The sequence below is a fragment of the Phalacrocorax aristotelis genome, chromosome 4, assembly GCF_949628215.1.
Source record: "Phalacrocorax aristotelis chromosome 4, bGulAri2.1, whole genome shotgun sequence".
Lineage (NCBI taxonomy): Eukaryota > Metazoa > Chordata > Aves > Suliformes > Phalacrocoracidae > Phalacrocorax > Phalacrocorax aristotelis.
Genome location: NC_134279.1, coordinates 76,133,855 through 76,150,138, shown reverse-complemented (window position 1 = coordinate 76,150,138; position 16,284 = coordinate 76,133,855).

Here is a 16,284-nt window from a genome sequence, read left to right as displayed (position 1 = left end):
AAATGAAAGGGCAGTCAAGGAGGAAGTGGTAAATAGCACACAGGACTGATTGCTTCTGGGCACAGTTAGAGTTTAAAGAATAATTACCTAGTCACACCTAAGCCCTAGCTTGTGTGCGATGTGCAAACTACATGTGCAAAGCCTGCAGACATCAGCTAAGAGACTGCTCTTGCCTTTACCAGCAATGATTTCCTTAGTAAGAGCCAGCTTGTGCCTGGTTTCATGAAGGAGCTGGAAAGTGTGCAAGACCCTGTGCTTAGTCCACTTGTGAGCTTTAGTCTCTTTGCACTAGCACAGACCCCACCAGCTTGAAATGAGGTGAAGAGGGCAAGGGAAAGGTAGCTGGAGAAGTGAAGTTCCCACTCTGTCACAAAGTCAGGATGCAGCACTGGGCCCCATATGTAATTTGTGCCAACCTGGGAAATGGCTAGAGCAAGCATATAAAACATTCAGAGGTGGCAAGCATGACCCCAGCAGGACATGCTTCCCAACAGCCCTGTAGGAGATGAGTCAAATGCTGCATTTACAAACTTGCTCGTTGCTAACCCCACTAGGAAAAAAAAATGGTCAAAAGTTCAATGAGATACAGACAAACTGTACCTGCAGATTGTATTTATGGTGAGAAGCCTGTAGCTCGCCTCCCTTGGACAATTCTGGGTAAAAGTAGGGTGAGTTTCACTCAGTCTGTCTTTATTAAAAGTCTGTTACAGATAGATAGTACAGAGCCTCTTCTGTAGCAGGCAGACATAGACATCTCCACCCTGTTAGGACAATGGCAAAAAGAGGACTGAAACTAGGTGCAGTAATTACATGCTTGCTTTCTTTCTTGGATTATTGCTAAACGTGAATGTAGTTGAGAGATTAATGTGCTTTGAATAACAGCATGGCTTGAGAGAGAGGGCTTCAGAAGGGAGCCAGGAGACCTGTGCTCTGGTTATACCTTTCCTGTGGATTTTCTGTGTGTTGTTAAGCAAACTGGTAGTCTAAAATTCTCAAATTGGGAAGCTTTCTGATTAAGTTTGTGAGTTTCCTGGACAAAACAATGATTTCTACTAGGCAATGGACACTAAAAGCAACCTCTGTCTCAAAACACCCATAATGCACACTGACCAGCTGTAACTGTCCTCTTTCTGTCCCTTGCATCCTCATTGTCGATAGACATTAAGGCAGATGTGTACCCTAGAAGTGGATGCTGCTGGGTCAGCTTATGAGAATCGTCCTCCAGAACAAAATAGGTTCTTTTCTTTGCTTATCTTGGTCTCCTTGATCCGATGATGCCTGCTCTCCATGCATAACGCTTCGTTTGTTATTCCTCCATCCTACATTACAATTCTGCTCCTACAACTAAAATTCTGCTCCTACAGTGCGATGCTTCTCAAGGTGAGCCACTTGGGTCTGGTCACTTGCACATGCAGGATGAATTGTGTGTCCAGAACTACTTCACCTTTTATGTGGATGATGATTCTGAATGCTTGACTGGACACGGGGCCAGAAGGAGGCTTTCAGCTGTGTGAGCAGCAAATGCAAGCCGAAGAGTCATTTCCAATCTCCCCTGTACAGAAAGGGACAGACTGGATGTGTATGTCTCCTGGACCATTGGTTGGACTGTCTTTGGGATAAAAGGCACATCACGACCACAGCTGATCTCCTGTCTGCAGTAGTTCTCGTGTGTTTTATTTCCCAACCATTAAATGAGGGATAAGAAAGGCAAAATCAGGTTGTCATTGTTCACCAGATGCTTCAAGGGGCAGCTTTCTGCCAGGAGACAAGTAGTGGATGGTGAAAGACTTCGTTTGTGCCTCAAAGGAAAAAACCCAAATTACATTTAAAAAGGCAGTGACACTTGAGGGTGAAGGAGAACCACGAAACAACAGGAGCCGGTGTGAAATAACCAAGATATTGCATATATGGGGTGCTCTGCATATCACACCCAGATCCTGGGAGTTTAGCCTTGGTCCTGGGGCTCCCAAAACTGAAATGCAGATTGCCCTAAGCATGCCTTTGGGCTGTATATCAAATAACAGGCAGAATCAGTCTTGGATACACAGGCAGTAAATGGCAATTTCACATCATTCACATACATGAATGTCACACGGGTCATGTTCACAGGAACTGCAACCAAACGGGACACTAGCACTTGCATTTGTATTAGGGCTCTCAACTCTGGGATTTGAATCAGATTTCATCTGCTTGTTATGTCAGGTACCTGGCAAGTGGACTGCAAATGACCTGCAAATTACCCTGCATCAGCATAATCCTTTCTAAATAAACGTTGACTTATGCCGACCAAGCAAAAGACAAAGTATACATATTTTCTTAATAAATTCTCCAACTTTTCTTGAGCCTGAGCTAAACCTTCTTATCTAATATCAAGTAATTTAAGCATTTTTAACATTCTAAGGACAAGTTAATCCTTTTATAGGGAAAAGTCAGAAAATGGGCTTAGAATGACATTTTAACAATGTCTATGGTATGTTAAGGCGATGAAAAATTCCAACAGCAGTTTCAAGCATTTTTGGCTAAAATATTACTGTGGTCTTAAAGCATTAGAAAATATAAGTATCATACTGAATTTCTGTTTGTCAATAAAGTTAAATATTACATATTCTACCAACACAAATTGCTTTTTTTCCCCAGTAACTTCAGTTCTCACATATGGTTTTAGTGACATGAGACATTCAATATGAGTCTCAATTTGAGTTGGTCTTAGACTTACATCTATTTGTCTACTATAAGCCCCTTGCTTTTCCAAGGTAAGTTTTCCTGCCAAGTAACACTTGGTTTACTTTTGGTTTCAGAGCCTTTATTTCCATAGTTTTCCTGTTTTTGTCAGTGTGGCAATTTCAATGCATGCCAAAGATGATGGACAGTCCTAAATTCCTCTGTTTGCCCACAGAGAAGAAATAATATTAAAGGTTGAAATATTGATTTGCCCAACACATTCGGCAGTAGTTACAAATACATCTTTGAGTTTTACTTTCATTAAAGCTTTATTGACTCTATTGGAGGTAGCAACAGAACATCAGGAAAGTTTCCTCATTTTCTATTACTGTTTTTGCTCAGTGCCTAAAAGAGCAAGGAGTTTAATATATATAATAAAGCATGTACCTCTTCAAAGACTGGCAAACTGATGTGCAGAGCCACCACACAAGCCACCATATATCATGTAGTTTGAGAGCAAAGTAGTCCTGACCATTAGTAAACCCACTGAATGATCCAACTTTTATGCATATCTGCTATTTAAACATCCAGCAGAGTGCATCTATTGCCTGAGCCTGGGAACCACTGCTGTGTTATCAGAAAGCTGATCCTACTCCTGAAAGCCCTCAAGCACCCACACCCTGAGCGCCTCTCCCAAGACTCACCCCAGAAGCTCACTACATTTGGTTTGTTTGCTTTTTCCAAGCCCAGTTTGCTTTCTAGTCTTCCAATGAAGGGAGTGCCCTTATGGAGGAATGCAGATGTACGTTTAGCTCCATTTGGCCTAAATACAATCCGAGACACCTTGAGCTACTTGAGATGGGCACATGTCTAGAATAGGACTGGTAGGAGACCTTTGCCCTCCAGGGACACCCCAGGGAACTTCACATGGCTCCAGGGGACAGCCCAGGAGAGTTGAATAGAGTCTTCTGGAGTGCATATTGCAAGTGAAAACAGTACAAACTGGCTGTAACAACTGGATGGAAATGGAAAATTGGGCTAATTCAGGTTTGGAAACAAGCAGCAGTAGCCAAGAGGCCTCAGAGTCCATGATGCTGTTTGGGAACAGATTTGATGTCCTGAAAAGCACCACCTCTGACTCCACGTCATGGCAACCCTCAAATGTGGCCTCACCAAAGCTAAAGGACCTGCTTTGGCACACGGTGGAAGCCTAACGAGCATGACTGGGGGCTTCGCACCCTATTAATAGTTTAGCACATCATCCTCATGCCCAAAGATAGGAGGGTCAAAAGAAATGTTGAATTTGGAGCCACGTGATACAGCTACAAAGCAGAAGTCCCAACCTCTATTCCCAGCTCAGGCAGATTCTTTCTGCAAGAGCTGCAGTAAAAGTAACTGCATTTATTCCAGTTTCCATCTGTCAAAAGTGTAGCTCACACTTCCCAATCCTGTGAGAAGGCTGTGCATAAAAAATCCTTTCATCATGCAGTGGGATCAGATACTGTGGGGAAGAGGTTAAATAACTTGGGGGAAAAAAAAGGAGATGACTTGTTCTCAGGTCTGTGTCTTCCAAAGACATCGCCTTGGACTCCCATTCCTGAGTTACATGATCAACACATGACTTCTGGTTTGTGGCATCATATTTTTCTTATTTTAAAGCAGGCAGATAGGTAGGATGTTCCTGGTTCACAGTTGCAGAAGGGGCAAATATATGTCTTTTAACACCTTTCTACATCACTCACAGGAAAAAGGCAAGAAAACAACATACAGCAACCCTTCTGCCCAGTGCTGAAACAGCCTGCGGCAATCTACTGAGCAGAAAAATATCTTTACTTAGGTTTCTATAATAAACTGCCTTTGGTTTATAAATGATCCCTTCTTTACCATGAAACATACTGGGAAAGTTTAAAACTAAAATTCATCTCTCGATGACTAAAATTTCAAAGGAAAATTGCAGAGTTATCTGCTGCGACCTTTGGTGATTAGCAATGAAAAGTGTTTGATCTTCACCTGATGGTAGCAGAACAGAAGCCATCCCCAGTCTAAGCCACTTTAAAAAGGAAGAATTGCAGAGCTTTCATTCCCCCCGTGTTCTTTTCAAGATTAGCAGCACTGAACAGCAATTTCTGTTTGTTTTTACAATAATATCCTGTTTTGTAATCCACAGGAAAAGGAGCATGAAAGTAGCAACCTTGGCAGGGAGTTGGGGCCAAGGGACAGTTTTCTGAAATCTCAGAGCTCAGGAACACAAAGGCTTGGTGGAATTTCCAAGTGCAGTGAATGCCAAATGGTAAAGAAAATGTCATGACAATGAGAGAGAAATGATTTATCCACCCCGTTAATAAATTCTTCTTCCAGGGTCATTTATTTCTTCTTCAGTGATCAATTGACAGGCAGTTATTTTTAAAGGTGTTTAAGTAAGCACCTACAATATGTCTAAGGGTTAATTTTTTTTTCCAAAGATGAAACAACAGAATATAATAATAATGATTAAAAATTGCAGAGTGAAATTTAACACCAAAAAAAAGAACTGAAAAGTCCACAGAAGACAGATAGCCAAGTAAATAATGGTATAATTAAAGGGACCAACATAAAACTTTTCTGTTCGGTGCTTACAGGGCAAACAGACTAGGTTACATTTTTCTCCATGGAAGCTAATAACTGGTGAACCCATCCTTGCAGTTCCGGTTCAAAGACTGGGAAGAAAAGCATGTTAGTCCTAGAGAAGACATTAAAAAGAAGCCCATGTCCATTGGAGCACTGTTTCAAAGGGCCATAAGCTAGAATAAATATTGACACAGTAAGGAAAAAATATACAACAATAGCAATTGTTCAAAATGGGCACAAGTTGGAAGCTAACAGATCCACACTGACCTAAATAAAGCTGGACGGGGACCAAGGCCCATAATTTAGAGTTACTTTTGGAATTTAACTTCCCCTGAGTTCAGTAAGAATTAGACAGAGAAGTACCTTCATGATTCTAGGTCTGATTTGCTAACTAGGTTTGTTTTCAACCTATTCCCCAAACACAACCCCTTCCAGCTATGGTAAGGAGAAGCAAAACATTATGAAGGAGGTGGATCTTGGGACAGAAGATGTCACAGAGTCTCTTTGCCTCTGCCACAAGGTTGTTCTAGGTCTGCTTTCAAGTATCCAGCCTGTATTTGTTTTCTTTTGAGTTCATTGCTCTTAATTATACCTTTTCATTCTATTATGAACAGTGTCTAACAGTTCAGCATTTAACTGTTCAGCAAAGACTTTAGTTTTTATTGCAAATTCCCATCTCAGAATCTAGCTGGTTTTCCCCAGATCATGTCTCTAGCTTTTTCATTTTCATTTTAATCGGTCCAATAACCTACTTAATTATTCACTGGAAATTATTTCAGCTATGTTTCTTTTGAATTAAGGTTTCTGACAGAAAATCCAAGGAAAAAAACAAGAGTGGATAATTTCTTTATTCTTTCTTCATTTGTGCAGACTCCAGTTGGAATCAATAAGCTTGAATATCTTCTCACATCAATATTTCATTGACGCAATTTTAATGGACTTCATTGGAGCTATTCCTGATTTACATAGCCATATTCAACAGAAGGATCTGGTGAATTTGCCTTGGAAGCAATCCAGTGAAACCCACAATATTTGGCTAGCTGCTGTTAACAGCAGGAGATAAGAATTTATAAAGTTTAAAAAAAAAAATGCTGATTTTAATCCACGACAATATTAGAAATCTGGGCGTAAAATACAATTAAATCAGTGGACTTTCAAAACAACACTCATTTTTAAAGTAAGAATACAATGGAACAATGTATTTAAATAATATACTACTCTCCTAATAGCTTCAAGCAGTTTACTGAAACAATGTTTGCATATTAAGAGGTTCAAAACTCTGTGGCAGTTTTTGCATTCTGCAGATAATACGTATCATCGTGGTTTCTGATCAACATCTATTGGCCACAGTGCTCAGAGTATACGTAAACGTCCTCCATGAGGTAATTTTAATTGTGCTGATTTAATTAGAGAGAGGAGGAGAAAGAGTTTCAAACCACTTTGATACTTTTACTGTGAAGCCAAAATGCAAATGTGGATTTGCTAAACGCTTTAGTAGCTGCTAAAAGGGAAGGTTTAAGAATTATGGCATCACAAAAATGCCTTTTTTACAGCTTAGAGAGGCAGCTCCATCTCTCTTAACGTGACTGTATTCTTGTAAAAAGTTACATTTCAAAGTGAAGCTTCCAGTGGCAAGAAATCTTTTGCCTTCTCCTTCCAGAGTTTTTTACTGATTAAGTACTTTAAGTGAATTTCTTGAAGTAACTCTAAAGTCTCACTTTGAGAGATGACTGGGACACCTAAATGTCTGTTAAAGCCTTGTCTATACACTAACATTGTGCTAATAGATAAACCCGGTACACCCCATTTCGCATGTCGTTACAATGCAGTCAGCTCAGTTTTACTTAGGAAGGAAAACTGGCTGCAGTTGATATTTCTCGACTAGTACAAATTTGCTTGCTCTGTAGGATGGACTTCGTCGACTAGAAAATAAAACTAATGTTTCTTAGAATTGATATCGCTATCCTTTGTGTAGAGCAGACATTTACCCCACTGAAAACAGTTTTTGAAAATGGACCTCAGAAGCAGGTTTTAGGTGCAAAAGATACACATCACCAGACGGGATTCCCAGAGGTGCTTTAGCACATACCCAGTAGTGACCCAGTAAATGCCTTTCAGTATAGAGGCTACACACCAAAATTAGGATTACAGTACAAAGAAAAACAACTGAAAAGAAACTGTGCTCACAAAAAAGGGGATTTGAACAAATCCCTCTGTCACAGTGGACAAAGATGCTCAGGTTTTTTTCCCTGAAACACGCCTATCATGCTCTCAGCTAGCCACAGTGCCTATGACAGGGTTGAGGTGAGAAAACCACCCGATAGGCAGCAGCGGTTACCTTTGAACAAAGCTGCATTTAAATGGGTTAGGAAGGGCGGCTTCTTATCTTTCGCATACTACATTCCTGGTTCAAACAAGGAGGTACACATTGAAATTAAGGTTCCCGATAGTCCTCCTCTCTGCCTTCCCCAACTGGTTTATCCCTCCTTACCTCTTCTACCTCTTTACAGAGGTAGTAAAGCCAAGATCTATGAAGACCAGGCACTGGGGAAAAAAGTAACAGGTAACCTTTGATCAAGGAAACTTTTCCTAGCACACAGCAACATGCCAAGGGATGCAAAAAGTTCAAATGACAAGTGAAGAGAGAGAAATTTTAAGTATTTATTTCACAACACATGCAGAAGCAGAAGTGCAAACAGGAACCATAGCATACAATGGAAAACCCTACAGCTTAGGGCTCTGTTATAGCCCTGACCACAAACATACTATCTGGGGAAAACAGTCTAGTTATCTTATGCCTCTGTGGTCATGGTGGCCCAGGACAGTATTCTTCAGCGCAGAGCTGGACCTGCAGGAGTGTTTTCCCCAGCACACTGCCCGGGCCCTGCATGGACCATCAGTCAGGCTGTGAACCACAGGTATTCAGCAGGGAGCATGGCTAACGCCATCCCGCCATGGTGGTTTGGAAGAGTATGGCAGGCGTATAGTTTTGAGACCTGAGCAACAGTCTTTACAAGTGTTCAGGTCCCATAACACTTTGCAGTTTGTCCTGCCATCCTCCATCCTGGCAGTAGATGTTAGAAGTGTGAGAAAAACTACCTTGGGGAAACAGTTATAAGGAAAACAGAACAAGGTGCAAAACCTCAGCCAAGACTAGTGTCAATGCTGGCCTTGCTATACAAACTGAGTAGCTACTGATAATCTGTTTGTTAAGCACTGAGGGTTGTGACAAACATTTCACCAAGGCCACAGTTGTTCAACATTTCTTGAAAACTCATAATATTTATTTGAATACAAAAATATTAATTTATGTATTTCCTGTTAGGTTCCCTAATTTGAAAATGTGGGGCTAGGTGTGAGGACAAGAAATAGGTCCAGGCATCGCATGTTTCATGGTGGGATATAGCCTAAAAACAAACAAAAAAAACCCTTCCAACTTTAAATATTATTGTTTTCCTAAATTAACTCTGGGAGATTTTAATCTAGATTTTGGGTCTCTGCCAGGGAACACACACCGCTCCCCACATCCCTGAGAACACTGTGGAGTCCTGTACAGTCAGCTGGCATAATAATGAAATAGCAACCAGTTAACTCTCTCGCTTCTTCATAAAGTCATCTTCTCTAATACTGTTCTTCCTTTAACGCATTGTAGTTTCCCAGTTAGCACCTTGTGCGAGGGGACACAAATCCTATGTTGTCTTTTGAGGGGTTTTTAAAGAGGTCACAGGACTATTTAGTGAAACTAAAAGGAGGAGTTAATACACCAGATGACTTCCTGCAGTTCAAAGAGGTAACTTCAATAATACTGATTAACAGGTCAGGCTGGATCAGGGAAAGGTAGTTAGGATGCCTTGAGATGGTGCCTGAGAAGGAGTCTCAGTGAAGAAGGAGGCAAGGGTTTATGGTGACTGGAAAGCTCTGAGAGCACATTGTTTGGGCTTGAATTCAAGGGGGCCATAGGGAAAGCAGACTGGTCATACACAAAGCAAGTGGAGTGCAAACAGGATACTCTTCAGGGTATGCTCTTGCACTGCATGAAACATATCCTTGCGCTAGCTTTTTGTCCTACCTAATTAAAGCAAATGGTGATGTTGTTCATTGCTTATAGGTCACTGTTTTTAACCCTTGTCAGGGAAATTTCTCCTGATGAATCCCATGGGATATAACCTGAATAGAGGAGGGAAGGTGGAGCATGGAATTTTGCCAGTGCACTGTGAAGCTACGTCTGGATTAGTTTCCAATGAATCATCACAGCCATCTGGGGGAAGGGGGAGGAATTCCCTCACTCCTTAATCAACCTATCAGTGTTTTAAAAGGGAAGTATTTTTTCAGTAAGATGCACTGTGCATATCTGGCACTTGGCCTTTTGTTACTGCCAGCTGTCACTCTGATAATGTGTTATAAATGATGGCACACCAAGCAGACAGGGCTGCAAGCCCATGTGATTGTATTGCATTATCAAAGTGACAACCAGAAAGAACAAGAGTTCTGGCTGCTGAATTGATCCATGAGTATATTTTGTGTTGTTGATATTGTTTTTATATATACAAAAATGGGGCTTAAACATTTTTAATATTTTTCCCAGCAAGAGTCAGGATATTGTTAGGACTTCTGTATGCAGATAGCTGGGGTAAGACACAACCTAAAACTTGTTTAAAGTTCTGTTTTCATAGACTTAAAGCAAGGAAAACAATTATTATTAATGAAACTAATTCAAGTATGTGCTTCTAATTTCACATCTGTAACCACAGGAATCTTAAGTGATGTAAACTGTCATAGCTGCCCCAGCAAATCCATGCCTACATTAGCAGGTGCCATGGAGACACCTCCTGTGATCTATGTAAGTGACAAAAAGCCATGGCTGCCAAGCAGTGTATGAAGATTCAGCAGGAGCAATGCAGATATATCCATAATTATCCATGGGTGGAATAAGCTGGTAAAATCTACTGCAGAATCCGAGTTGGGGTCCTTGGGTCAGTACAGTTGTGGGGAAAGTCTTTCTGCCAGTATCTAGGAGGTACTGTCACCTTCCAGTGCTGTAGCCAGGTCTGTGACTCTGCTCTTCCACAATTACTTTGGTGTCCCAGGAGCAAGTTCTTTGTATGTCTGGATGGGGGGAAGGTTTCCTCAAGCATAACGTAACTCAGCATGAGCAGAAGACTCAACTCAATCCTAGTCTGGAATCCTCTTCTGGGGTTTCTCTCCCCAGAAAACCAAAGCAAAACTCCAGTTGAATAGAAAAGGATTTTGTCACAATTGTATGCTCTCTAGTTCTTTGTTTCACCTGCATTTGGAAAAGAAAATAATAGAATGCTAGAAGAAAGGCTGTTCTTAGCGTTTGCGTGTCTGGTCTATGATGATCTATGGCAGAAAGGCCTTTCTGGACTCCTGTACAAAGTCTAAATATTGTTACCCTGAATCTTGGCAACTTTTGCTATTTCTGAGTGTTTCACAAGATAAAACAGTCACAGTTTCTTCTGGGAGATATCTACAAGCACCAAAAATATGTGGTATAGTGGCTCCTTCCAAAGCAAGCATTACTGGGTAAAGTTCAAAAGCCTCAGAGACAAACACAAGGGTATTTGTTGTATTGGTCCATAACTCCTATGATATGTACAGGGTTTGTCCTTTTGAGGGGTGGTGGAAGGGGACAGGTAACAGACAAAAAGCATAGGAGAAAGCAATGCTCTTATCCCACTCAGAAGTGGACCAATGGAGGATTCAAGACTTATGGGAACAACCAGATCCAACTACAGAGAGATGCTGAAGGGTCCAATGGAAAAAAAGAGAAAAATTAGCCATGTACTTCCCACAGATTAGTGGGATGAATCTATTCAACGTTCAACACAATGTTTCCTCAGAAATTTCTACAAGCTGAAATGACAAATTTTCATGAATTAACATTGCTTATGTCATTCGAGGTAATCACTCTAAAGACAGCTGGAAACAATGTTTCAGAACGAATTAATGCTAAAGATATTAAACAATGTAAATATGTCAAGAGATACAGGCATGTCACTTGATGTGATTATACCAAAAGGGACATTTCTACTGACCAAAATCTAAGTAAATGGTTAAGTATCTGTAAGAAAATAGCACAGAAGTAAAGTTATTCAATGAATAAATACTCCCTGCTCCATATCTCTATATGACAGTGTTGCTATCAGGCAGTGCACTCATATTTTACTAGCCACTAGATTCATACTGGGTAAATTACTTTGCTCTTACGGACTTGCATAAGAATGCAGTTTAGTCACTGAAGTCAAATAAATTTAGAAATCTTTAGGGTCAGAAGGGGAGGTGATGATTATCTTGTGTTATGTAGGAACCATAAAAAGTTATTTAGCTGTTTTCAGAGTGAGAGGACTGATTCTTTCTTACACAATGCATGTGAACTTTGCTTAGACCACAGTTAAGGAAGGGAGATTGGATGGATGGAGGGTTGGTGTTGATTCACGATAACAGCCATAAGAGAAAGCCAATGACCGGTCATGGTTAGCACTGCTAGAAGCGTGGCCAGAAGATACCAGCAATCTTCATGTCTTCATGTCTAGCTGTCACTGACATTCTTCAGAAATATTGCATGTGTTTTAGAGAATCATGATGGGCCGACTTCGCTGGAGGTGAAAAGCTTCATTGGTTCCAGTGCCATTTCGCATGAAGCAATGTGTAAATAACCTCATGGCTCAGCAGAAATAAGTGCAATATCTTTGACATGGAATCAGCGGACATCATTTAATTTGTGGCTGGAGTAGGTGGATTAAACCAGGATGCGTATGTCTGAATCTGGGCTTGAAGAACACCTCTCAGTTCTGTATTCTCAGACTTCAGGTTCAAAATGCTTATTTAGTACAAGGTCTCAGTAGCTATCCCAGCTACTCCAGAAAGATGTTACTGGCTCAGCATCCAATATTTAATGTCCCCTTCCTGTAAGCTGAACCTTCCCACCTGCTCACATCACAGCTATACCTGTATAAACAGGTAAAATTAAAAAATATGAGCTAAACATATAAATCCCAAATAAAAAAACTGTCTGTCTTTCTCCTGATTCCTACACTTCTACCTTTCAGGCAAGCAAAGCTCAGGACAAAGCTGATGCTCTAAATTTCAGCATTTGTAATAAATTGTCTGGTAGTGGCTTTTAATAGAAACATTTAATATAGGTGTTTTCTTGTCCTGCCTTCCACGGCCCTCTTTAATGCAAGAAGACATTGTTGCTATTTTCTCCACTGCTGAGCTGCCCCTCCTGCACAGCACCTCATGACAGTGTTTAGGTCTATCTTTGGCTGTGATCTCATCATTCCCGTTTCTAGCAATTCATGAAAAACACACTGCTCTCCCAGCTACAGAAAGACTGATACAGGTTAGCAGTGTGGTTTGTTATGAACCCCTCTTCCTCTATCCTTGCCCTCTCCACCCAAATATCCTCTCTTTCGGGGGAGCCATTTGGTATCTGCTCAGAAGTATTAATTTCTAACATTAAAGTTAGAAACACTCTGGTGGAAAGAAGGAAAGCAGAAGAAAAAGGCTCAGGGGAAGCAAGCAAAGAACTGTGTTTTCTAGCAGGTTTTTACACAATCTTGAACAAGCCTTTGATCGTGACTGAAAGCTTTGGTTGCTGCTGTAGTACAAGTGATAACAATATGCATTAGCTGACTTACACTGTAACCACGCATGTGTTTTCTTGCTGAAATCAGGGGAAATTAGCTGTCAGGTAAACATCCCTGGGAGCTTTTGTCAAGACAATTTTTCTCTAGCCAACCTACTCCTCAAAGCAAAGTGACAAATATTTATCTGACTATAAATGCAGTATAATTAAATCAAGCTTCTTCCTCCCCTTGTCTTACAGTACCCAGGATGTGTATCAGGGCCCATTAATAAAAAGATTAACCTCTGTCCAGGGTGATTCCACGACCTAAAATTCCAAGTTCAGATTTGCTTTTTGTTCTGTAATGTATTGATACTTCTGCAATTCCCAGTTCTTGCTGAGAGGTGGGTTTTTGTTTTGTTTTGTTTTGTTGTTTAACTTAGTATTCAGAAAGTCCAGGCTCAGCACTTAACTAGAACTTAAAAACCCAAAATTCAGTCAGCATGGTCTTTGCATCCAGCAAGGTCTTCTACTGTGGTACTAGTTATAACTGTTGTTAATTCACCCAACAAAGCAGTCTTCTTTCATTCCATCAAGCATTTCCTTGCCTGATCATTTCACTATAACACATAGGCGTCCTTTCCCATCTGGTCAGAGCTGACAAAATGGCTCTGAGAGCTGCGATCAGAGGATACAGAAAGAGGTACAAAGCGTTCCATTATGTTTTGATGACACATTTAGTTACAAGTGTATGTCATTTACAAGCCACCTTGTTCTGCCCGTCATAGCACAGGCACTGTTCAACTCCTGATGCACTTGTGCATCAGCATTACCCAGCAAGGTAAGCATTTGTAAATCCCAGTTGTTTTTACAATTGCTAACTACTGTTTTGGGGAATGAGTGGCTGAAAGAAAGCTCCATATAAAGGTGTTTAAAATGGGAATCTGAATGAGGATACAAACCCTATTTGATGTATAAACATCACCAACAAGAAGAAAAACTATGGCTCAAGAAATAAAGATGTAACAGTAAAAGTAAAAGTTCTTTGCTCTACTTCTCCACAGAGTATACTCCATGCTGTATCCAACAGATGTATGAAAGCACCATGTACTTCAGCTTCTTCAGACTTGTGCTCTATGCACAGCCTGAACAGTGACCTCCTATGCTTTTGTATCACTGGATCAGCACATCTAACTGTCAAACACTCCTCCACTCTGGAAGTTATTCTGCCTTAGCCTGGCTGATCAGATTTTGTGTTAGGCTGTAAATTGGAAGAAGTCGAGGAATATGCCTAAACAATTTTCCCCAAGGTAGCCAGCAGAGCTTTTCCCTGTCTAAACCCCTAGCCACTGGACTGAACAGGCCTGCCTACACATTAGGTGACTCAACAGCACTGCCTTGTGCTATGGAGACAAGCAAGGAGCTCCAGGAGGGGCTGGAGAACAGCATGAAGGTTTGTACCCCTTATTGTACTTGTGATCTCCACCTCCAGTTTCAGCTCCTGGGTGTAGCAGCTTTGGGTTCCCACCTTACTTCTACTTCCCTTACAGCCATATTGATTATCAAATTATTGTCACAGTAAATTCACTCCTTGACTTTTGGGACAAAATATAAGTACCAAATAAAGCTAAAGTGCATAAAGCTATTACTCAAGAGATTGTACATGTAATAGAAGAGGCACCACTCCCCATGGCTGGCATAGAATTAGAAGTAAACTTAAACCAATAACACTCAAGACAGGATATTTCTGGGGAATTAATGACTATCTGGGAGGAGCTTTTATGGCCAGAGGCAAAGGCAAAGCCATTAACCTCTGTCTGTCACTTAGGAAACATCCTCTGCTGAAGCTGTTATCGCAATACTATAATCTAAAAAATGGAAATAAATATATGAGTATATAGTGGCCTTTATTTTTCATGAGCAATGCATTGTCAATTAGTACATTCACAGCAGTTTTAGAGGATTAATGTCCAGGATATAGCCAATCCAGAGACAAAATTATCTCTTCAAATTTAATTTGTTCTATAATAATTTCTCACTGAGGAAGCGTAATGATGCCACAGACAGAGGCCAGCATATATTGAGGAACATTTTGCAGAAACACTAAAAACTTTTAGGTTCTTTGAACAGCAACAATATTAAGCCTATGTCATGACATCATCTTCACCAGCTGCAAGCATGACATGCTCTGTCTCCTTTCCACCCTTCACGCATGTGACTGCTCTTGGATGGCTGATGGAGAGCTTATAACTTGCTAATAGACAGTCCTTCTGATTTCCTGCCCTTAGGGACTTGCTCTGGCACCTTGGGTTCTGTCTTCTGCAGCTACTCCTGACTGACCATCAGTGCAGCAAGTGAATTTCATCTGGAGACAGCCCAGGCAAGGCAAACCCTGATAGTCACCAAAGCCCCACCTAACCAGGGGCTTGCAAGTTCTGTGACCCAAAAAGGCAGCCATGCCAGGTGGGCATGGGACCGTGACATGAGGGTCCACCACATACAGCAAAGCCTTGGGCCATTTTTGCTCCCATGATTCTTTTTTTTTTTTTCTCTCAGCAAAATATTTCAAACCTTACCAATCTTAAAAGTTTCCAAACCTGAAGCAGTTATGCAGAAGTGAATTACTTTCACAGGTCTAGGGTACCCATAGCTTCAGTTTGTCTAACCAAACGCTGGGAGTGCTCAGCCCTTCGAAAGACAATCTGGCTTATGCCTTCTCACCCACATATTTAATGCACAGGCTCCTTTTAATAAACAAATATATACATTGGATATAAATTGTTAGACCCTTGATTTAGGCTGTTTTCTGTTTTTCCATCTAAAGGCCTAGTTTTGGACACCCAGTTTTGAAAATATTAGCCTTAGCTATAACCTGTACCTCCAATGGGTGATTTTTTTTCCTCCAGAAAGTACACAGTTGTCATGAAGAAATAATTGTTATGCAAAAAAAAAAAAAGTCTGTCTCTGAAAATAATTTCAATGGAAATTTTTCTGCCAAGCTAATCATCTGTAAGAGGTAATAAAGAATGAAAGACATGCTTCACCACCACTACGTGGACAGAGCCAAGCTATTTAAATTCACTTAATTTTCTAGTTTATGTCATAATGCATACTCTTTGATGCATAAAACCCTTATTAATTTGTTTGATAAACACAGGAATGGTGTTTTCGTTTTTATTTGGTACATTGATTTTTCTCCATGACCTCCAGATTACCAGCCACAAAATGATCTGGGTTTTTTTTCCCTATTACCTGAAAGTTAATTATCGTAATTGCTCTTCAGTCGGTTTGCTGCCCATGGTGAGAGACTGAGAACAGAAAGTAAGAAGGGAAATGCTGAAGCCTGTTAGGTCCAGCTGAACTTTGGATAGCTATAAAACCCCACAATGTATAGCGACAGCTGTAGATCCTGTGGGTCGTGCAAGGTA